Source organism: Ostrinia furnacalis, unplaced genomic scaffold (genome assembly GCF_004193835.3).
Source record: "Ostrinia furnacalis isolate ACB-3 unplaced genomic scaffold, ASM419383v2 OfSCF2803, whole genome shotgun sequence".
Lineage (NCBI taxonomy): Eukaryota > Metazoa > Arthropoda > Insecta > Lepidoptera > Crambidae > Ostrinia > Ostrinia furnacalis.
The window spans coordinates 148105-172911 of NW_021133042.1; positions in this window are offsets into that span (position 1 = coordinate 148105).

Genomic DNA, 24807 nt, shown 5'->3' on the forward strand with positions numbered 1-24807 from the left:
CGGAAAAATTTATTCTCGCTGAATTCAACGTCGTCTCCGTAGACTTTCTCTAGCATACATATTTCTGTGTCTAGGTGTAAAATGAAATGGCAAAAAGTGAAACCTTAGACCCATTCACCAATAAGACGAATTTCTTTGCACGGTCATACCTTCACTAACCAAAGAGGCATTAGGATTTCGGAATGCGTTTGCTCCGTCGGGAGCAACTTTTTATTGCTTTAGTCTTTTCTTCGTTCTCTTTAAGTAAATATTGTGCCTCTCTCAAACAAGACCAGGATATTAAGTAAAATAAGTAATTTAATTATTTAGTAACATTGTTAGGCTTCAAAGCCTACCTCTTCCGGTTTCGTCCACAAATTCAGTAACTTGTCTTTTGCAGTTATTTAACTTATCTCATTAAGATTTCATTTTCATTTCATCCTTTAAATGCCAGTTTTTTTCATAATGAGCTGAAAGTTGCATTATAATTATAGTAAGTTACAGACATAACACAAACACCGCGTTTGTTTGAGCATAATTTTCTTAACCGCCTCTCACGCGGGCTTCATTAATAATGTATGTGTTTGACGTGTGGCCTCTATTAAGTCCCATAATATTCCCTCGAGATTTAATTCCTTTTACCCACCTTCACTAGGAAATCTCTGGATAAATTGTAGCAAGACTTTAGCGATAAAACGGTCTAATTGGTCCCATTACAACTTCTGTATTTCTTGTGATTGCCAGTTGTTTAGTACGTGTACGATAACTGTCTCTACATTATATCTATGTTTGGATCTTCCTTCAGTTTCCGATTTAATGCGATCTCAGATAAGCCATTATTTTTATGTATCAAAATATCTACTTATTCCGTTTGTGTGACCCAATAAATAAAACATTGCTATAATTTCCAATTTAACGTTTATAACGTAATGTCAACATTGCCGTAAGTAAATGTTTATGACCATCTACGATGTTTATCTGTAAAACACAATATACTTAAGTTAAATTATAAGTACCTAACTTGTGTATTTAGTTTACTACCGTTAATCTTTGTAACAAATCAAGGCTAGCTGAGCTTATCAATCTGGTACTTTATCGCCTTTCTCTCTATCGTTATTTTCAGACATAAATAAACTTTGGCCTTGTGCGTATAAGGTTTTTATTTACCTACTCTTCGGCTATCTTCTTCGGTGTTTATTTACATGATGTAAATCTACGAGAACTGAACTGCCGCTATCGATCACGCCCAGTGGGCATAACTCACTAATACAAAGGGAATAATACCTCATTGGTTCTATTCGGAAACAATAAAAACGTCATGTTATTGTATTTTTCCTTCAGTTATACGAGTATGTTGCTTAATAGCATACGATAAAATAGATTTCAGCTTTAAAGCATAGGTAGGTAACTATCATGATTTCTGATTATTTTAACTATTGTTAATTCCATTAAAACCGTCTTAGAAACCAAATAATTACTACTTACTAGAATGAAAGAACTGAGATTAATTTTATTTGGGTCGTTTTACATAAATCTAAGTTATTATCTACCAATTTAGCCAAAACTGTATACATGTATATGTAAGATACTAGGTTACCCAGTAAACTTCGTAAGAATTGAGGATTCTAAGGCCCGGTTTTTTGATTCGTAGTTAAAATAACCAATAGTCAAATTTGACAGATGTCAAATGACAAGTGGTTAAATATCAGAAAAAAATTTTTTTGAACAATGGTTAGCTTGACTTTTAGTACATTTTTTAACTATTAGTTAACATTCTGTTAATATTTAACCATTAGTAACAAAATTTAACAATTTGTTATTTTAACTATGAATCAAAAAACTGGGCCTAAAAGTGAAACAATTTTTCAATCTTTTCATTAAATGGTTAAGTTTATTTTTAAAACGTAACATCGATAGTTAGCTAAACAATGTATCAGTGTAGTGAATTATCAATTTCATTCCTAGTGAACTTAAGCAGGATAAAAATACGAAGATTTTTTCGCTTCAACATAGGTACTATTAATAAAATGAACTTGTGTACTACCTAAAGTGATTTTATTTATCAATATCCTCACAAATACTTAGATTTATACTGATTATATTCTAACTGAGCTAGTCAGGCAAATACAGGGATTCTGCCCTAACACCGTTCGATGCTATAAAGCAATTTATATTCCAACATCTGTTTCCGCGCCCCGTAACGCTTATTCTAAATTTCACTCTATAGACTAAGAGCTAGTGAACGCCAGACCTACGTAATTTTATAAAAGCTGAAAGTTTGTCAGCGTATGCTCCCAATATATTAAGTAAGAATGTTGGTATATCATGAAGTTTGGGTCATCGTGGCTTTGGGAGCTACCCTCAAAAGATTGTCTGGCAAGGAGTTGGAACTGTCAAAACTATCTGGCTAATGAGGAAACAAATTCTAATCGTTGCCCAAATATTATACTTAAACTTCATGATGCACCAACATTCTAACCTATATTGGGATCATACGCTGACAAACTTTCCGCTTTTATAAAATGACGCGTAGGTCTGGCGTTCACTAGCTCTTAGTCTACTACCTTTTGATATAATCAGAGATGATGAAGTCTAGTTACGTGTCAGAGTTAGTATTTTGGCCTGAATTTGCCAAGACCAGTTAATTTCCAAATGGATATTTATCTGTCAACAAGAGTTTAGTATGTAATTGTTGATTTCATTTGATTAAGAGAATGTGGTTAGTTAGTTCATTCACAATGAAATTGTAGTTATTCTTATTCAAATAATGTAGTTTCAAAATGATATGCACCGCATCGAATCACAGAATTACCAAAATGTAAACTCTTTCTAAATTGCTATAATATATCTTAACTCCATTGTTTTGATTGAATTGCATCGTAGTTCCTCACCTTTTACAAGAACGAATACGCTTTATATCTCTCTTAAACACTCTTAATAAATTAGAGTGAAGAAAAGTGGGAAAAATACTAATATACTTAAGGCTGCCTTAGCTCGTCTTCATCAAGGATATTGTTTTATGAGAAACTCTAACACAGTTTATGCCTGCTTAAGTGCGCAGCGTAGACTGAGTAAAGAACATTTAATACATTTAGGAAGTTATCTTCTCAAAGGTGTTGCGGTTTCAATTGTGTTAGTATCTAGGTATTTCTTCTTTTTTATTGGTGAAACAAAATTGTGTTAGTTACACCATTTATTACTGAAAAACGTCTGAACAGAATTTGATGAAATTTGGTAAAAAATTAGAGTAATGTTTCAGTGTAGGTACCTATCTTATAAACTATGGATAGTCTCAGATGTAGTAGGACCAACTCAATGACAATAATCATTGTCTGTTAGGCGGTAAAAATTTCCCCGGATTAGTTAGGTAAATGTAACAAATAATGCCTTGTATTTCAATTTTAACTTTTGTTGACCACGTGTTTGTCGTTGTAGTTGGCTACTGAATATAATCTAATCAACTGAGTCCAGTACTGGACTTTGCAAAGTCCCGTCTCAGAGTTGGCCTTTATATGACACATCTGACACAGCTGGATTGGTTCCAGATCAATTAAACTTTCTCTGGGAACAGAGCAATGAATGAGAATGAGATAGAACTCTGACAAAAGACTTTTAACTTGATATTAACACTTTTACAGATTTATACTTCAACCCCTGATTGAATGACTTCGAAGTCATGCTGTAACGACTGGGTTATTAAATTATATTCTAATTAAAAAGTTCAAAGTAAAGTACTACCTATTTTAACGTTTAACCGCTGAGTTATTAAAATAAAGAAGAAATAATAAAAGTTAGGTTAGGTTAGGTTAGGTTTAAGATTTTTATGGATTTGACATTTTGCGCTTATGGCATTATGCGTTTAAACCATTTTAACCGTGTTCCATGGGAGTTCAGTTTTATCTCCATCTTCCAGATTTTTCATAATAACAGAAGTAGAAGAATGTCACCTAGACCTAATAAGTGTGAATTTACAGAAGTATACTATTTAGGTATTAATAGCGTATTACAAAATTACTTTTCAATTGCAGATGTGTTCTAATCCTGGCTAAACTGAACAAGGAGAAACGATGTGTGCCAGAGATGGGATTAGTCTCGTCAATTAAATGTTTAGTGCAGCCCAAAATTTTAAACAATTTACTTAAACAGATGAACAAGAAAGTTCTGAAGTCCTCAATTAAGGCTGAAACAAAAACAAAACCTCATCAACTGTTGTGAATGCCCCGAAAAGATTTTAATCGGATAGTGCGTAGGATCAAAGCTGGTTTTTTCGAGCGTAGTCCAGACCCCGAAAATAGCCCATTGTGCTCACACTAGGTGCGTCATGCTGGCAGCTTTGTTGATCGGTTGTTCTGTCGGCCGTTGCCGTTGACACTATACCGATGTTATACTTTTTTCGCGTTCCTGGATACAAAGCAAACTAGAAACAAAGGTTCCGGGAACACTCGATGCACAGAGGGAATATGTGCATACCTGAAGGGTGCCATAAAAACACTTTCAGCGAATGAATGGTGGTGCCATTTCCGATATTAAACGAAAATCTTAAACTTGAAAGGCGGTACAACACGTACAACCAATACATTTATCGTCCCGATAAACTGTCGGCCCGACAAGACGTAACGGCAGGCGGTCTAGAAATTCCAGCTGAAGCAGAATGTGGGATGTGAAATAAGCAGTTAACTAGATTTTGTTGGAACATTGTTAAGAACTGCACGGGATTGCTTCACAAATGAATACGCGAACTTGCCTGAGGCCTCGACGTACTTATAAATTGCAAGAACTTAAATCCCCGGAGCAATTTTCAGTAACAATTTTTATGATAGATCCGATAATGTCTATTCGCATCCTTTGTTCATTATTATTAAATCAAGGCTACGGGTTTGTTATAAAAATACTAGTAAATAAAGCAAATTGAAGCGAGATTATGTTTGATGTATTAGGTTGAACCGAGTTGTGTGGCGTGACTTTGATTGATTGCCTCCTGGGCAAGCGAGTAAAGATCAGACCTGAACGCGCCAAATATCCTAGATATTCCGGACTAAAAACCGACAATTAGGTTTTGTAGAAAAATAAATATTAGGCCGTACTTTACCCGCGTGGACTTCAGTATGTCAAAAAAAGACTTTCACTCGCGTCACCCTTTTAAAATCCAGGATAAAATCTAGCCCTATGGTTTTTCCTTCATCTGAAACTCTGTATCAAATCTTATCTTCTATATATATAAAAGAAAGTCGTGTTAGTTACTTCGCTTATAACTCAAGAACGGCTGAACCAATTTAGCTGAAAATTGTCAGGGAGGTAGTTTAGAGCCAGGAGAAGGACATAGGATACTTTTTATCCCGTTATTTATTGCCATTAAGGCGGAACAAAGTTCGCCGGGTCAGCTATCTATATATATAAAAGAAAGTCGTGTTAGTTACTCCACTTATAACTCAAGAACGGCTGAACTGATTTAGCTGAAAATTGTCAGGGAGGTAGTTTAGAGCCAGGAGAAGGACATAGGATACTTTTTATCCCGTTCGAAATTAAAAAAAAAAAAGTCTGCTTATTTATTGCCATTAAGGCGGAACAAAGTTCGCCGGATCAGCTAGTATCATCTAAATGTTGGTTTGTGTTGTCATTTAAACCATCATCATGTTAAGGCAGCGTTACTTTAGATTTTTTATATTGACATGAATGACTTTCTTCACCGTTTTCATCATCATCATCTTTACAAATACATTGTTATTGAGTAAAACGAGAAAAACAAAGCTTAAATCAAGGGAAATGCATAATTAATTAGATTCAAAATGAGAAAATACCTCGCTGCCCGCAAACGACAAGCGCAGCTCATAAACCAGGCTTGCGGTCGTAAATTTCGATTGCATGCAACACATCGGCTTTATTATTGATGATAATTTCCCATTGTCCTACTATTTTTGCCTTATCTCTATTATCCCAGTTGTTATAAGTGAGGTATAAGAATTATAAGTATCGTACCTATCTAATACCTTCCTCTTTTGATAGAAGTAAGTAAAGTAACTTTATAATAATAATGAGCCTTTAAAACTTTTTTCAAAATGCGGGTTCGTCATCATCTTCTTACACTTATAGAAGAACCGACATCTTATAATGTAGTCCTTCATAGATTTTTATCCTCTACTTGTTATATATTTCAAATCAAAATGGTCTATAAGTCAATATTTTAACAAAAGAACTTTTAAGGCAACCCAGTTTTCTGCAACGAGCTATGAAAGGGCGCCCAGACCTTTTTATCTCCAAATCCGATGATAGACTTTTCACAATTTCCAAGTGGACCGCTCTTAGGAAAAGCATAGCTAAGGTGCAGGGACGCGATTCAGTGCAAATCAGAATGGTAGCTTCAAGCCATTCAGGTCCTTCTACCGTTGGTATAGGGTTCATATTTCAGGTCGAGTCGTTAAGCTCTGTAAAAGTTAATAAATCGGGTCGATAAAATATGCACAGTATGCCGGCGGCATTAGGACCATAATTGCTTGATGTTACCTACTTAACTTTTCTGAACTCTTATAGTAAAGCTGGTAAATAGAGCAATAAATTCATCTTTCCCTGTCCGTCTGCCAACCAAAATAATTTAGGTCTATAAATTGGACCACCATGTAGGTTAGTAAGTGGCAGTATTTCGCTGTGACTTTATGAAATTTATTAGGACGACAGCATGCTATTTAGCAAGGCTGTCCTAGTGTCCATTTCTTGAAAGAGGCATATGTGACTTAATCAGGACACCAACAAGATTAAATTCTGCATTCTAAAGAAAATTTGCAAAAAGCCGCCTGGATCATAAAGAGTTAAAAGATATTGTTCTGTGTTCTAACGAGATCAAACAAAAATATGTAGATACTTAGATTATTAGCACAAGGATGAATTTCAGGATTATTTTTATACCTAGGAAAACGCATTGATTTCCCAATAATTTTAAGTAGTATTAAAGGCCGGTCGATCTATTCTCATAAATAAAACACTGGATCTTTCACATTATTAGGACGCGGAGTCATCTCCGCGCCACGGTAATACTATCTATACAGAATTCCAACTCGGCTATATTTTTGAAATAAATGTCAACAGTCGCGCGGTACGTCACCGTAATGACAACATGCGATAGGGCTGCCCACCTGCAGACCCTATTTTCATTACTTCTGCCTACTTAGAATTTCTATCTAGTTATGTGAATGTATTTTGTGATCGTAATTTTTATTTTATTTTGACAAACATAATACTTTGTGAATGAAATAGGATAAAATGCATGTTGTTTTGTGACTAGTAGATTTAATTAAATAATTATATATTAATAATATATTTGTGCTAAGATTTAGTAACAAATCTTATAAATTTACGACCGATATAATGTATGTATGCGCCTCCTCGACTGAGGCGTACAAAATGCTTGATTATTATACAGGGTGTTAGGTAAATGGGTTTATAAGCCGACACTAGCTCACGTTAACATGTGCATATGGTGAAGTCAGAAAATTGATATCATCAGTTTTAATTCTCATACAAATCTGATTTTATAAATTTTATTTTGTATGAAAATAAAAAAAAACATTCGCGACACCCCCGACTTTTGCATGTCGAGCGCATACCGAGATTTGAATTTCGAAAGAAAGCTCGCATTCAGTCCGTTTATATGAAGTTACAATACTGTATGATAGTATTACCGTGTCCGCGCGTCCCTCTATTCTGACGTTTGATTCTCGTGTGACATTGACATTACGTCAATGTCACTATGATAGCAGCTCATTGGCTATAACGATACCGCTATTTTAACGTTTTAGATTTTTCACAATTAACAGTAGGTACTCGTCCTACTTAAATCTTAACATAAACATTGTAGAGCCGAATAAATTCAGATAACGAAGTACAGTAGCTACTTTAGGTATAGCAATAAAAAACAAAATAATTTTTGTTTATGAAGCTTAAAATATGGAAGTAGTAGGCTCAAGTCAAGCACGGTATTACAGATCATTATAAAAACAAAGAGTCAAAGATAATCCAAGTGCCCTTATAAAAATAAACACTTCAAACGCGAGGGAATAATACGGCTTGATCTGAAAATTCCAGCTAAATACGAAAACGATCCTTGGGTAACCGGGAAGTTTTTATTTACGGTTCCGTACCTAAAGGGTAAAAAACAGGACCCTGTCTGCCTGTCTGCCACGAGGCTGGATAGCTAGAAAGTTGTTTGATGATGCTCTTTTGCCGCTAGGTATAACAAAATAAAATAAGTATTAAAAGGGGGTCCCATACAACAAACGTGATTTTCTGCCGTTTTTTGCAGCAGGTAGGACGCTTGAAATATTGACATACTATTTTAAGTGGTATAGTAGTTACATTAAAAAGTAAGTAATTCAATGAAACTAAAATAAATTGAAAGACTCTTAACTCGTCGTGTAAAGCGTCATACGGAACCCTTCGTACGCAAGTCTGACTCGCACTGAGCTGGTTTTTCTTTTACCCTTTAGGAAAATACGGTGAGAATCGGGATTGGGGGAGTGTCGTCCGAATGAAAATACATGTTATTTTACCTCCGTCATATAAACCTTTTCAAGGGTGACCCCAAGTTGGAATGGCCATACTTCACAACAGAAACAGAATCTTTTGTGAAAACGAAATTGGGCTTTCATTTATTAATCACCGAGCTCATAGTTGACGGCAGAAATGACTGAGGTCAGTGCCTGTAGTTTCAATGGAAATTAAAATACACGCCATTCGAATGCACTGAAAACAAAAACACATCGTCTGAAATATGTATTTAACGAGCGAAATAAAGTGTGTAAAACTTCGTGGAGTGATATATTGGAACAGTTTCAGCAATCTGAAGGCCAAACTAAGCAATGTCGCACTGTTAAAATGATAGTGCTATATGTTAAGCTGAATAAAGTAAGAACTATTTCAAATGGTTAATGAATAAAGTCTAGCTTTGTCCAAAGCGGCACAAGTAAAAGTGAAAATTAAAAGATTTTTTGAGTTTTTAATAAAATTTTAAACTTTCGCGTTTCATTTCAAGTAAAATAGAAAGACACGGGTCTTAACGCGACATTTATGACTGAGTTTCAACAGCATAGCAGCCGAAACGTCAAGCCGTGAGTACATAATGTAACTCAGTCATATCGTAAATGGGGCGTTAAGACCCGTGTCTTTCTATTTTAACAGTTTTTAATTATGAAAATCATGAATCTAAATTATAAACAGTATTAACATAGATGACTGGTGCTAGGCTTACTTAGTTTGAGTCAGCTTAGGTAATATGATTAGATGCCAAAGGATTAGGTGGGAACTGAGTGGGTCGCAATCGCTACCGATAACGTCAGTGGATTTGTACCATAAGGAATCGTTTGTCCGATAAAGTAATCGAACCGTTTTAAGTGCGTGCATCATTTGTTTAGTCGCTAGTCTATTAACTTTAATCGTAATTACAACGAAAACAAATGATTTTTGTGTAGAATATGACAGATTTTTGACGTTTGTTAAAGCTAATGTAATTTTAGTCTTAGTAAAGTGAGATGGCGCAACCCAGCCTTAGTCTTTATCTGCCTAGAAATTAGACTCAACAGAATAATTTATTGGCGCCCACCGGTTCAATGTTTTAATAAAAATATTCTTTAATATTACCATTGTGCCTTTCTTTTCAGTCTTTCAATGCTGAATATATCTTCATGTTCTAAGAACTTGTGTTCCCTGTCATCATCATTCTCATCATTAACAGGCCATTTAGTCTCCACTAATTCATCATCACCATTTACTTTTATTATCTATTATGACTTCCACATCGCATGGTTGGTAGAGGCCTGCATCCAGCGCCTTCCTGCTACCTTTATCAGGACGTCATTCCACCTTGTGGGGGAATCCCCACATGTTAGGAATTAGTCGAGTGTAATCACTCCACTAATTCCTAATATGTTTTACAGGTGCACTGTTTCCTTTAGTCGTCTAAAAATGCACTGTGTGTGTGTGTTCTTACAAACACAACAGTCATAAATAATGTTTAGCTTTGATAATATTTCTTTGTGTCGCGAAACATATCAAGCTACCTGGCAGGTGGTGGCCCTCGCTTAATTTCTTTATTTCGGCTGAAGGCGCGACTTTGCGCGTCACGGCACATTGTGATTGACGACAATAGTGGCCCTTTTTGTGGCCATAATAACGAAGGAAACTATTTTTCATCAGCCATGTAACCACACTATCATTAAGCCACTGGTTTTACCATATAATGGCTTGTTTCTATTTTCGTTTGAATCCATTAATACGTTTAATAAGAATACAAAAATTAAGTTTTCTACTAGAAAGAACTTTTACAGTGAATAGGTCTTATCAAGTGACCTATACCTACTTATACGAATCGAATTTTTAAGTTCAAGTTGTAGTGTTCTGCAGTAAATTTGCAAAACGGTGCAGCATCGTTAAAAATTCACACAAAATGCACACGCGTCTCTTCTAAAAATTCAGATGGATCCAGCAATACAGGCAGAATATTTTTCAAAAATTGAGTATAACCTACCTACATAATACAGTAAGAATGAAATGTGTGTATGTTTAGCTTGTGTGCTTATGAAAAACAGGGTAACTATGTAATTTTAACATAACGTCGGTTAAGTTCTATCACCGCGATCATATCTACATTCTATCATCTATCATTGCGGCGCAGGACCGGTCTTTGTGGAACTCCTTGGGGAAGGCCTTTGTCCAGCAGTGGACGTCATTCGGATGAAACGAACGAACGAAATAAATCATCATACAAATCAATCGCTACCACCACTTCGGAGCAGCTTGACTAGTGCTGAGAAAAGTGGCGAAAGAAACTCAGTCACCTTTGTCAGTCTAAAAAACCTGTACCTACAGTTTATTATGACGAAACTTCTAGAATTCTTTGGAAATACAGACGATTTATGTGAGTGCACGTTCCTTGCGGCTATAGCCAATAACTTTTACGAAGGCAATATGTGCAATCCTCCCGAGGCTCAACCTGGCACGGGTCGATATGAGTAAAAATGCTGTTTAAAATTACTTTATATTTTGTGGATTACCTACTATTTACGCATTTCCAAATACATTATATGTATAAGTAACATTCTTACGCCCGTATCTGCCCGTATTCACAAACATTACTATGAGGTCTCACAGTGCGCGTGGTCGCACAGGGTGACATACGAACCAATCACAGGGCTCTATTCAACGCTGTGCGTTCTATTTCACTTAAGCAAGTATCGTTTGTGAATACGGCCGTTAAACATTGTTAAACAAATAAAATAAAATAAATAAAAGTATTTTTATTTGGTTTCCGTAGTAAAAGCTTTGGTTAGGTTGTGACTAGATGAGTCGCTTTCTTGATTTTGACATTTGCAAAGCATTCAATGTTGTTAGGAATAATGGTACTTTTTCTATGACGCACTTTCTTAAAGATACTCGTAGGTTTTTCTTGGCTCAAGATTTAAAACACTGTAGGTTGTATAACTACTGGTTTAACCTACCTATTACTTAAATAATACAAACTTTGGTTGTAATATTCACACATACCAACTTTAACTTACACATGACTCGGGGGTTGAAGTGTTGAAACACAATGTCACGTTTGTTGCAGAATCGTTCTTAATACAACTGGCATAAGATGCCTGTACTTAGTTGATCCTTACAATGTCCCAAAAGTCTTAGTATTTGACTGTGAGAACATGTTTATAGCACAGATCAAAGTTGAAACTGGGACGCCTGTAAGTGCAAGTGCAAACACGTTTCAATCAGGGATGTTTGGATATCCGTAACCATAACCGAAACTTTCGGATATCCGAAATAAAAAAATATCCGAAACCGTAACCGATTCAAATGTTTCTGATAGTTTCGGATGTAGGCAGTTTAAATTGTTTTTTGTATAGCATTATACATAATTATGTAAAGGCATAACAGCCTGATTTACCTTTATAATGCCATCTAGTATCAATTTTTATTTTTTATTTACTTTTTATTCGATGTAAAGTGTGCGGCCATGAATGAACCGTGTTGGACAACTATTGCAAATTGCATTCTAAATCACAGATATCCGTAACCGTATCCATAACCGAAACTACATATCCATAACATCCCTAGTTTCAATGCATTCTGGCTCCATTTCAGCTTTATGTGGCATCGATTTTTGCCCCGAAGATGCTGAATCTTCATACGTTTGGTCCCCAAGGTTTTGGCCCCCATTCATCCGCTCTTTTCTCCCGGCTTTCGGATATGGATATGGCACCTGTGCCCGCGCGTGCTTATTTCACAAACGGCGCATTGGGCTTCACATTGCAAAATCGCTCCTATAGCGGTTACTTAAGGTGCCAGTGTTTATCTCAAAATGCTGTTGCCTGTACAATGACGCAGACAAAGGAGCATTGCTATTTTTAGCTGAGTACAAATCTGTTTCGAAAACTTTTATTGTCAAAACAGGAGTAAAGTAGTTATATTGTAGAGTCGGAAATAATAAATGAAATTCTTGCAAAGTGGTACTAATAGGTAATAATAGGTACGCCTAACACCCTCGCTATATGTTCTAAATATAGACTTAGCTCTATTTAAGTATGCTCGGTTAAATTACTAAAGCCACGATCGAAATTGAAACTTATTACCTACTCTTTGCAAACTTAATACATTTTACAGAAATAATAACAAAACAAAAGTTTTATCATTATTTATTGTACTTAAATTACTTATACCTACCTGAATTTATGAATGAAATATCTACGAGTATCTCCAGATAGTAATCCGTTAACGTAAGTTACGTTAGACTTAACAATTTCAGGTAGATATTTAATATAATGTAGAGTTTGACAAACTATAACTTGAAAATGTAACCTATAAATCGCAAGTTAAACAATTCCATAACATACAAACACATCATTAATATACCTACACAATTAAGCAATTCCTTTCCAAACACATCCATCTATTCTAAATCAAAGGCCCTTTCAAAATATCACCCCTTTATTGAGTAATAATATAATCGGGACATTAATTCGATTCTGTTTACGGCTTTCAGAAACCGTAGTATTGATTAAAATCACTGTTATTTCTACTCGTAATATAACACAATTCTTATCCATCTATTACGAGCATTAAAATTAAATTTACTATCACTATCAACGTCCTGAAAGCATAAATTTACAATGGTAGACCACTTCATAGCTGTTAGCAGAGCGGTCACTGCCTAACTATAGACATTATCTAAAATACAGGGTCAATGAAATATTTACTCTCATATAATGGTAATAGAAACGTTTATCAAACGCAGCCCCATTTCCGATATTGTCTACCTAATGCGGAACGTAACCACGAAGTGTGGATTATAATATTCCATTCCGGGGTACAAACGGCTCTACGGTTATTTAAAAGCTTCGGCATATTTGCTTACATAATGTTTAATGGGACGTGTGAATAAGCAGTAGACGTTTAACCCACAAATAAAGCAGTGTACATACCAAATAATACTTGAGTTACTTTTATGTAGGTATAAAATAGGAGGTAGGTATTTATTTGACTGCAATCACACCTAATGATAAATATCAGTCTAGGATGGTACATCATATTACCTGCTCTGTAAGTGATTTATTGACCCAAAAACATTATAAAAGTAGGTATAGGAAAAAAATGGTAGGTAATAAAATACCTACTGTGCAATTTCTTGTGACATGCTCGAAGGGGCATATCAAGAAGCTGGTCTTCCGCGGACGTCCAATCACTCTCGCCTTTAAGAGCCGCTTTATCTATAATAATTACCTTTGTTTAATCCTGTTTATCATCAGCATCATTTAAAAAATTATTCTTTGAAAAAATTATTCTTATTATTCTTTCAGCGCTCTTTGTGATTCCTTGTGGTATCCTTTGTTAATGGAACCGTTATGGGAATCCATTAACGACTAAGCAAATGATCGTAAACGCGACACCTTCAATGGTTATTACAATAAAATTACCTATTTTTGTTTTGCAAACACGGTAATTTTAAAAGGTAGTATTTACGAAGCTTGCGCATTAAAATTTCATCATTGTCATCATCATTTCAGCCACAGGACGTCCACTGTTGAATATAGGCCTCCTCAACGATTCCCATATCGCCAGGTTGGTAGCGGCCTGCATCCAGCGCCTTCCGATTACCTTAAATTAACAACTAATTACAATTTAAATTAATATAATTTTTAATATAGAATTTTGGTTAGATTATCATTTCTCTTGTAGAAATTGTTTAATCTATTAGTATTTTAAAATGTTCTCGCCTTTGCTAGCTATACTTGCTCAAATCCGTGGTGGTGGGGGCCCGATGACCTGTAACACAGGTATTCATTTACCTAGCTCAGGCTCCGGTCTCATACACTCATTAATGAGTTTTCTTTAATGTATTGTATCCTGTATTTTTTGTGTGAGAAATAAATAAAAAAAATCAAACCTTAAAATTTGCTTCTCCGAAATTTATTAATTATAAATTCTACATACGTTTATGCTCGACTCCCCAGCGTATTTTGTGCACATCTGTTCACTTTGGTGGCCGTTTTCACGGGTCCCAGAACGTGAATATGTGGTAAACTCCGGTTTCAAAGTCGCCTAGGTGTACCTATAAATGACTGCATTGTATAAAAGGTGCTCGAAATGTCAACATCGAAAATATAAACCAAAATATATAATAATCACATAATTACTGGTAGTTTCCTTTTAAGCAAACAGTAGGTATCAATATTAGGACGTGTTTGGAAAATCCGCATTTAATAAAAGATTATGGTAAGTAATAGTATACGAGTATAACTCCTATAATTTAACTTAACTGTACGTTGTGATTAATCGTAAGTTATGTATTCAATAAAGTTAAGTCATTAATTTTAGTGTTTTACTCAAACGCTTAAACCGTTTTAAACTGAAGAGACATGAAATAAAACCAAGTCGAGGCTCACTTGGCTTACCGCAAGATAACCAAAGTGTCCTCTTTTATTACGATTAGATCCCAATCTAAATGTTTATACGAATTAAACTTGAAAAAGTCTTACGCTTCGTTGTCATGATCTAATTTATCAAATAAATTAAAGTATTACAGCTGTCATGCTCAGTGGTTCGTGCTCCGAGCTAACCCAGCGCATTTATTGGCATACTAGCTTTGCGCCCGCGACTTTGCCCGCGTAAAATTTTGTCCGTCACAGAAAAACTTTATCACGCGCGTCCCTGTTTCAAAAACCAAGATAAAAACTATCCTATGTCCTTTCCCGGGACTCTATCTCTATGCCAAATTTCATCATAATCAGTACAGTAGGTGTGAAAGCCACACAGACAGACAGAGTTACTTTATAATATTAGTAGGGATTTTTACTCTTGTGGGCACGAATTTTAGAGCTTTTTTTGTATTTATGTTAGCCTAAACAATGAAAATGATGCTTAAATTATTGTTATCTCCAATGGGGCAATGTTAGATAAAAAACAGAGATTTACTAAGAAGGGATGGTACTCTACCTTCTACCGAAAAACATAGAAAATGTGGTCAAAAAGTTTTAAAACTTTTACACATCGTGTAGGTACATACTACATTTCTCCATCAGTGAATCAACTGCATCGTGAAAATAAATAAATATTGTTTTATTACGTTTCAGATATTTTATCTGGAATTAAGCGCCTACTAGACCAAAAATGAGGTAGGTATGCCATTTAACATCGACCCAGCGACAAATAGCAAAAATAAACCGTGAGTGAATTCACTTGAAAAATTTATCTGCAAGTAGAAAGGCACGAGTAGAATCAATTGTTGAGGTTGACTTCAACAAGGAACTCCAGCAAATGGATTGGATAATGTTCAATGTGAAGTCTGTTACAGCAAATAAGCAACTTTTCTGAAGTTAAACATTGGATGGCATTTCGTAGGAAGTCACATTTATTATTAAGATAGTAGCTGATAGACTGTAGTAAGCAAGAGTAGCAAGTTATTTGTTTGAGAAATTGCTACACAAAAATACTTTTAGCAGGATGTTATAAACGCACTTTTAAGTAGAATAAAATTCTTTGTCATAAATATTAGGTAGAAAAACTTTTCAAAACTCCAATTTAGAACAATATTTTTGTTGTTTTGTTTTCAGGGTTCCATGAAGCTTAAATTAAGCTCTACCATTACCATTAGCCTGAAATTACACATTTTAGAAAAAAAATCAAAGTCTTCGACACCTCCAAGGTTTTTGGTTGGACATATGGATCAATGTGTTCAGCTACAATCGGAGTGCAAATTAATTGTTATCTTTGTTCAATGTGCTCTATTTTTGAGCCATGATTTGCAATCTGTTGCTGTACCTTAATAAATAAATAAATGCGGGGGTCCTAGACTGTCTACTAGGTACTTACAAGTTGGACACAATTTTAAATGTTTATGTCTTAGGATGATTCCAAGCTTTAAAATGAGCGATGTCAGACTAAGGCTGAGTTTCACCACCTAGCTTTGACTGTAACTATAACGTTAACCGATGTTTTTTGTATGGAGTTTGACAGATTTTTGACGTTTTGACCTTGACCGTATAACCGCCAGATGGACGATGGATCTAAAAGCAGTAGATAAAACTGATTTAAACTAATCGATACATGTGCCTGAAGGGGCTGATTACGAGACCTATTTCAGGTTCTACGTAATCAGCAATCATGGAACAGCTCACTTCTGCCGAACAATGCCGAATTCTCTTAATCCCAACATTAATATGCAAAACTGAGCCCTTCGGTCACCCTCCCTTTAACAAATGTCTCTAAGCATAGGTAATCAATTCTGCCGCACAATTTATAAACGCAGTAAGTACCACTTACTGCATTTATGATTGTTTTGAATATTCTGAATCCTGACATCGCGATCTATAAGAATCAAAGACCCGTTTTTTTCTATCTATCTTAGAACGGAAGATACATGTTATCATAAACGCAGTAAAGAGCAGATTGCAGGTTTCTTCACATACTATGTTAGCAGTAAGAGCACATAATAACTTAATATTACGTGAATACTCGCGCTTACTTAATTTGCTACACAGTAATAGTGCAGTATGTGCCAATTACATNTTGTGCGGCAGAATTAGCAACAGTTAAAACATTTGACAACACTTTTAAATAGAGTTTAATACAACGCTTGCTAACTGTGATAAAGTATTTATAAAGTGATCAACGTTTTTAAACGAGCTTTTGTGCTTTAGTATAAAAAATAAACCGCATAGGCACTCTAAAAGTCAAATTAGTAAACGAAACACAAAAGCTGACATTTTTTTGGACTCATACTAGGAAAAATAAATCTACATGGTTTAGTAGAGGACAGTGAATGTATGATGACTTTCTCACACTTTTGCTGTGTTGTTTTAAATTTACAAATTGTAGGTATATTATATTTAAAAAGTTTTACTTACTGCTCTGTAAGTAATTACCTATGTGAAGCTATTTCTCTTATAACAATTACACAACCTAACTCTAACCAATTCTCATATGCTGTAGTTTTACAGTTGTTACAACAATAATTATGCTCTATAGCTGGTATACACACAACTGCAATAATTTAGCAGTGATTATGTCTGCAACATAACCACATGATATCGTGACTTGTTTCTGTTTGAAAAGAAAATTGAATTAAAAAGTCTGGGGGTCACGCAGAAGACAACGCTTTGAATACAAAGATCATTTTTCATCGAAACAGATCGTTTGATGCTATGATATCTGTAGTTTTATTGATTACTAGCTGACCCGGCGAACTTCGTACCGCCTTAGCGTAGAGATTTTCTTTATATTTTTTTCCGTAAAAACCTTGTACAGAGTATTAGAAAACTACAAAAAAAAATCTGCCAAATCGTTCAAGCCGTTTTCATGTTATGTCGTGACAACGGAAAACGGGTTTCATTTTTATATATATAGACTAGCTGACCCGGCGAACTTCGTACCGCCTTAGCGTAGAGATTTTCTTTATATTTTTTTCCGTAAAAACCTTGTACAGAGTATTAGAAAACTACAAAAAAAAATCTGCCAAATCGGTCAAGCCGTTTTCATGTTATGTCGTGACAACGGAAAACGGGTTTCATTTTTATATATATAGATAGCTTAAGCCCGCGGGTTGGCTCGCATCTAGATAGCGCAAAAAATATTTGGTTTCTATAACTTCTCGTGGCAATGGGCAGGGCACATACGCAGAACTGACGGTCAATGGGGCAGCAAGGTACTGGAGTGGAGGCCACGTACCGGAAATCGGAGCGTGTGACGTCCACCCACAAGGTGGACCGACCTGATAAAGGTAGCAGCAGGAAGGCGCTGGATGCAGTACTCTACCAACCGTGCGATGTGGAAGTCATTGGGGAAGGCCTATGTTCAGCAGTGGACGTCCTGTGGCTGAAATGATATGATGATAACTTTTAACCAAGGTTTTGCAACCGCACACATTTTACGTTTTGGACTATCACAATGTTTTAGGTGAGCAGAATCGTTATTTTTCAAGCATAAACACAAATGTGAATCTTCATAAATCTCTTCCGTAAAAGTGGTTGATTTCCCATTAAAATTTTAAACGCCTATTTCACCGCTTTAAAATGTATTAGGTTTATTTAAAAGGAACCTTTTGCTATTTTTCAAGGTGTCATTTAAGTACGAGTATGTAGGTACCTTCTTTTCATGAATATTAGTTCAACGGTTTAGGCGTGAAAATGTAACAGACAGACTTTCGCATTTTTCAAATATGAATATCGATGTTGTCCATAAAAGTTGGTGCTTATCTCTAAATAGAAAATAGCGATAACCATTTGAAAAATGAAATGGTATATTGCTATTTCAAAAAATCATTATTCAAACGTCGAATTTTTCATCCCTCTCTGAGTTTTCCAACACCTGCTTTGAGCAAGCAAAGGTATTATAATCTGTCTGGTAGCGAGTTTGAATCTCACTGGGGGCATGACAAATTTCATCAAAATCGGTTCAGTGGTTTAGGCGTGAAAGCGAGACAGACAGACAGAGTTACTTTCGCGTTTATAATATTAGTTTAGACAGTATAGAAGTATAGATAAGTATGTTAATTACAAGTTTTGCTATTGTTAAAAAAAGGATTAATATTTTATACGCGTTGGTAAGACTTTTCATTGTAGGTGATTAGGTAATCAACCTATCGATTATATTTCTAATTAATAAATAATTCTGGACAGTAATTATCATAATGGAGTATCTACGAGTATTATTCACATAATAGCTAAACCTAATTAATTTGATTGTAGGACGTATTCACTGCATAGGTAGGTATTTTACCAATGTCCTTAGCCACGGCTAGGGTTACCAGGTGTCCAATATTACCCGGACATGTTCGGCTTTTTACGGACGTGTCCGGCCAAATATTGCCTCGTTCTATCCTTCTTTTGTTAGACTGATAAAAGTCTGCCGAGCCAGTCAAACGAGTGCACAAGTAAAGCCATGACACGATTTATTTATTATGAAAATATTTTTAGGCTTTATCAACATGACTTTTAAAAAGCAATGATTAGTTATTGAAAAAGGTATGTCCGGCTTTTAGGGTAAAATGTCCGGCCAAATTAAGCACAGACTCCGGCGTTTGTGTTTTTAAACCTGGCAACCCTAGCAACGCCTTCATCTAGTCCCAAATGGATAAAACAGTCCATTAGACCAACTTAATACCACAGGGCAATTTCTCTGAGACCTTGTTAGTATGTCCATTTCATACATCAACTTAAAGGTATCTTCATTTAGGCACCCTTATGTGAAATTCAGAAGCGTAATACTTGTTTCAGTAAAAGTTAATGTTATTGGATCCACCAAAATAAATGTTGGAAAAACGAAACATCAATAAACTAGGTAACTCTACGTTGCACCATCTCTCTTTAATAATAACAAACGTCAAGTCTGTCAAACTCCATACAAAAACACCAGTTAAAATTATAGTTACGGTTAAAGTTAAGGTGATGCGAAACGCCCTTCTCTGTCGCTTTATAAGATTAAAATTTTAATGATTATTTCTTGAATTTGAAAGAGCTTTTATACTACAACTACTACAGTGTACCTATTGTGATAAGTACGAGTAAGTATTCTTATAAAATAGATCAGAAATCAGAATGGAGAATAAAGGTAGTCAACAGCACATCAAACCATATTTTTTTGTTGCAAAACATCCCGTATTCCAACTACATAAGAAACCTCAATGTTTAGCTTCATGTACCGTAGGTACATCTTGCTGCTAACGAGACACGAGCGTCTTTTTGCCGGTGCTAAATGATGCACTCAGACCACTCTTACACAGCGCAAGATCCTAAGAGTGCTCATCTCGACAACAAACAACGTTGTACGCCACAGCAGGCTCATTCTGAACTAAAATCCTCAAAATTTGAGTCTTCCAGTGACTTGGCCCACTTTTAGCTTGGTCCACGGGCCAAGTCACTGCATTGAATTTTTTAATATTTTTTCTTAAAGCTAGTAGCTTTAAGAAAAAACCACTCTAAGATTGTAGAGTAGGTTTTAGTCGATGTGGTGTAATTCACTAATACAAACTGAAGGTGGGCTGTTGATTGAATTTTTAAATATTTTTTCACTAAATAGGCCAGTAAAATTAAACACAAAAATTGATTAAATCGGAAATAATTCCTACAAAACATTTTTTTGCTTTAATGGCTTCATTGGTTGCCCATTAAGACTCTCCTAAGTTTTCGACTTCGACGGAGTTGTGCTTAAGTGGTGGGGGCCCCCGAAAGGGGCGTTTTTTCGGTTTTCCGGTTATACCGCGTAAAGGACTTACCCTATCGAAAAGTGGTCTTCATGACGGTTAAAGGGCACTTAATCTTGCATTGAATAAGACCAAATTCATATGTTTTGGACAAACCGTTCTCGCGCTAAAGTTCGGCAAAGTAGAAAATATACGTATAATTAATGACCCTCTCCACGTCCAATGGCTTGTTACCCACATGCTTCCAAGCCTTGTAAAGGGTCGCCTTAACCAGTGTAACCCTAACAAGGCTCACGAGTTTGATTCGCTTATCCTTGTTCGTCCCAGCCGTTCCTTAACTGCGGTTGCTGCACCTCTTCCTGGCACTCTCCTGAACGACTCTGTGTTACCTAATGTGGCTGCCCCTCTTCCTTGTACCCTCCTGTACGATTTCATTGCTTAGCCATATGCCTGGTCCAAGGTTCGACGCCACAAAATCAACTTCGTACGAGTGAAAATAGTTTAAATACTATTTCCCGTGCTTGCAACATTTTTCTTTACTGCTTCGCCTCTATTAGTCGTAGAGTGATTGTATATATCCTATAGCCTTCCTCAATGTATGAGCTATTCAACACAAAAATAATGATTTCAATCAAACTAGTAATTCTTAAGATTAGCGCGTTCAAACAAACAAACAAAAAACTCTTCAGCGTTTTAATATGAACTTGTTGTTGTTGATTTTTGGCGTCGAACCTTAGACCAGGCATACGGCTAGGCAACGTAGTCATGCAGGAGGATACAAGGAAGAGGGGCAGCCACAGTAGGTAACACAGAGTCGTTCAGGTGAGTGCCAGGAAGAGGTGCAGCAACCGCAGTTAAGGAACGGCTGGGACGAACAAGGATAGGCGCATCAAGCTCGTAAGCCTTGACAGGGTTACACTGGTTGAGGTGGCCCTTTTCAAGACTTGGAAGCCTGTGGGTAACAAACCATTGGACGTGGAGAGGGTCATTAATTATACGTATATTTTCTACTTTGCCGAACTTTAGCGCGAGAACGGTTTGTCCAAAACATATGAATTTGGTCTTATTCAATGCAGGATTAAGTGCCCTTCAACCGTCATGAAGACCACTTTTTGATAGGGTAAGTCCTTTACGCGGTATAACCGGAAAACCGAAAAAATGCCCCTTTCGGGGGCCCCCACCACTTAAGCACAACTCCGTCGAAGTCGAAAGCTTAGGAGAGTCTTAATGGACAACCAATGAAGCCATTAAAACAATAAAATCTTTTGTAGGAATTATTTCCGATTTAAAAGCTAATTCTACTGGACTAAAAGCAACTAGGCCCACTCTAAGATTGTAGAGTAAGGTTTTAGTCGATTTGGTGTAATTCACTAATACAAACTGAAGGTGGGCTGTTGCTGTTGCAGTTGCTGGAAGAAAAAATATTAAAAAATTCAATCCAGTGACTTGGCCCGTGGACCAAGCTAAAACTGGGCCAAGTCACTGGAAGACTCCAAATTTGAGCTTCGCTTCATTGTAATTTATGAATTAATGTTCAGATTTAACACTACTTAGCATGAATACGTTTAGTGTGTGGGAGTGTAGGTCAAATCCGCCATTTGCCTCTGGTAAATTAGAGAGGCTACTCATTTCCTCAATAAAGGCTAGTGACCTAATGATAAAACAAAACGTTAGGTATTTTGAATCAAAAGAATCTCATGAAAATACTGTGTAATTTTTAACAGAAATTAGACGTAGGCGGTGCATGATTGTTGTGTGCTCAAATACGAGTATGTATCAAAATTAGCACCATCTAAATAACCTTTCTCAATGACATCGACGTTTCCGTTACAAAATTTTCGTAATTATAGCAATAATTCATAACAAAACACCTTTTATATGTCCCTGTTATTTCGTCCTGACAATGTCCTGTTAATCTCTCTTGAGAGGACTTTTAAAATACCTTTTTCTGGTGTCCTACGCATGGCCGGTATTATTTATTATTAACTCTGCCGGTTCGGCTCCCAATAATTACACGCCCTAATAAACGTATCAGGCCCAAGCGAATGTGTTATGAATGTCCTATACTAGGCACGTATCTGCCAATCCAGTGGCCGCCTTCATCATCATCATCATCATCATCATCAAGCCCTTTACAGTCCACTACTGGCCTATCCGTCACATGGACAGTGGCCGTCTTACAAATTGCGAATTTTAAAGCTTTCACTAAGTACTTAACTAACTTCATGTAACTAATATGTTATCATCCACCAGTAACTAGATAGTGCAGCTTAAGTAACAAGATTTTAAGCCTTGTGGCAGTGTAAAAAGAAGACAATAACACCAGGCAAATAATATGAGGAATTACGTACCATCTACAAATGTATCTTGAAAACAGTTTGCTATGAATCCTTGATTTGTCAAATAAAACTTTTACTTAGGTAGATATTAAAATAGATAAAATTACTTATTAAAATTTCCGCTATGTGACGCCTGATACTATTAATTGTAACTTTTACAAAATCTAGAAGAAAATATTGAGGCTTTATGACTTACAAACAATGAAACTAGAGCACGTTCTTTTGACAAAAATTAGTCCTATAAATGCCCCATATAAACTGTCCAAGTGAATCTTATAGGTAACTAACTACCTACGAGTAGTAAAAAGTAACAATAGAAACAAAAGCGCCACCGATCCTCTCCGCCAAGTGGGCTATTGTCCTGGTTGTCACTGAATATGGATGTACCCGCATTTCTACTTCATTTATTAAGTGTACCTCGTCTTAAGCTATTGCCCAACTCCGTCAAGATAGGTACCGTAATATAGGTAATTCAAAGCTTAAGTAGACTTACTAAAGCAAATGTTGTTTTTATTTTCCTGAATTTAAAGGGTGTCAGGGATGGTTCCTACGGAGACAGAATTTTTGCAGGGTCTCGTTTAGTTGTATACGTATTTTAATATTAACATTCACAAGAATACCCGTTCCCGTTCGAAATTGATACGAATTTTAAACACACGTGTGTATTCTATTTATTATTTATATTAACCGGCAGTCAGTGGTGACTGAGTTTGTTGCGGCGTTTCTTCTTAGCACTTGCCAAATATTGGTCTCGAAGCGCTGGTAGGGTAAAAAGAATATGAGACATGTAGAGGCTCCTTAAGAGCAAAATATTTGACGATTTGTAAGCACAATAGTCTATACAAATAAAGACATTTTGACTTTGACTTATTCACACTACAGTCCAGTTCTGTGGGTTCCTGCATTACTGGATCCTGCAAAACTGGAATGAGAACGAGCCCTTAACTTTTCGCAAGTCACCATTTTGGAGCAATGTCAAGTTACGGATTCCCACAGAACACGGTTTTCGGAGGTGCACGACCCAAGGACAGATCGATACAAGTATTATTACTCCCGTCCCTCTAAAACAACAACCCTTGAATCCATTTATTACCCCAACTTCGACTGGAAGCTGGGTATAATCTCGATCCTTGATCAAAGCCTTGATTGAAATGAAAATAAATGCGCAACGAGTCAAATCGGAATCAAAATCGGCACGGAATCGATATCAATCGTATGTTACTGCCAACTCGTTTCCCTGATAAGCATTGCTGCCATATCTAAAATCAACTTACATATACTAGAAATAGGTAAGCTACTAAGTTAGTCTGGGTAGAACAATCGGAGTTCGCTTAACTCAGACTATCATATTTTATGTAATATCGCTATAACCTAAATCTTTGACGGGCGCTCAAACGAAAGGGATTTCTTCTAAGATACTTAAATGCAACCACATTCTCCCGGGCCTATCTCAAGATGTCGACCGATTTCTCTTGAGATTTTTTTATATGAGATAGTAATTGAACATTTGAGCCAGTCATTTTAGCATCTACCCAAGAAACGCCCTGTATTTCTTTCCGTTGTACCTATTAAACCAGGTTTTCAGTGACATAATAATACTTGTACTGTGCTTTAAAATATCCTGAACCGCCCGAGCATACTTTGAATAAAATATGTCCAACCAGTTCTATTACCTTGTTTGTACTCGTAAGGCGTCCCTAAAGTGAAAATCCGGATTTAGATTACAGTAAGCTATATTTAGAGTAGGTAGTAAGTGACTTTGGCGGAAAGTAAAGGAAATTCTTATTTAAGAGATTAACTATATTTAATTAGCTAAAT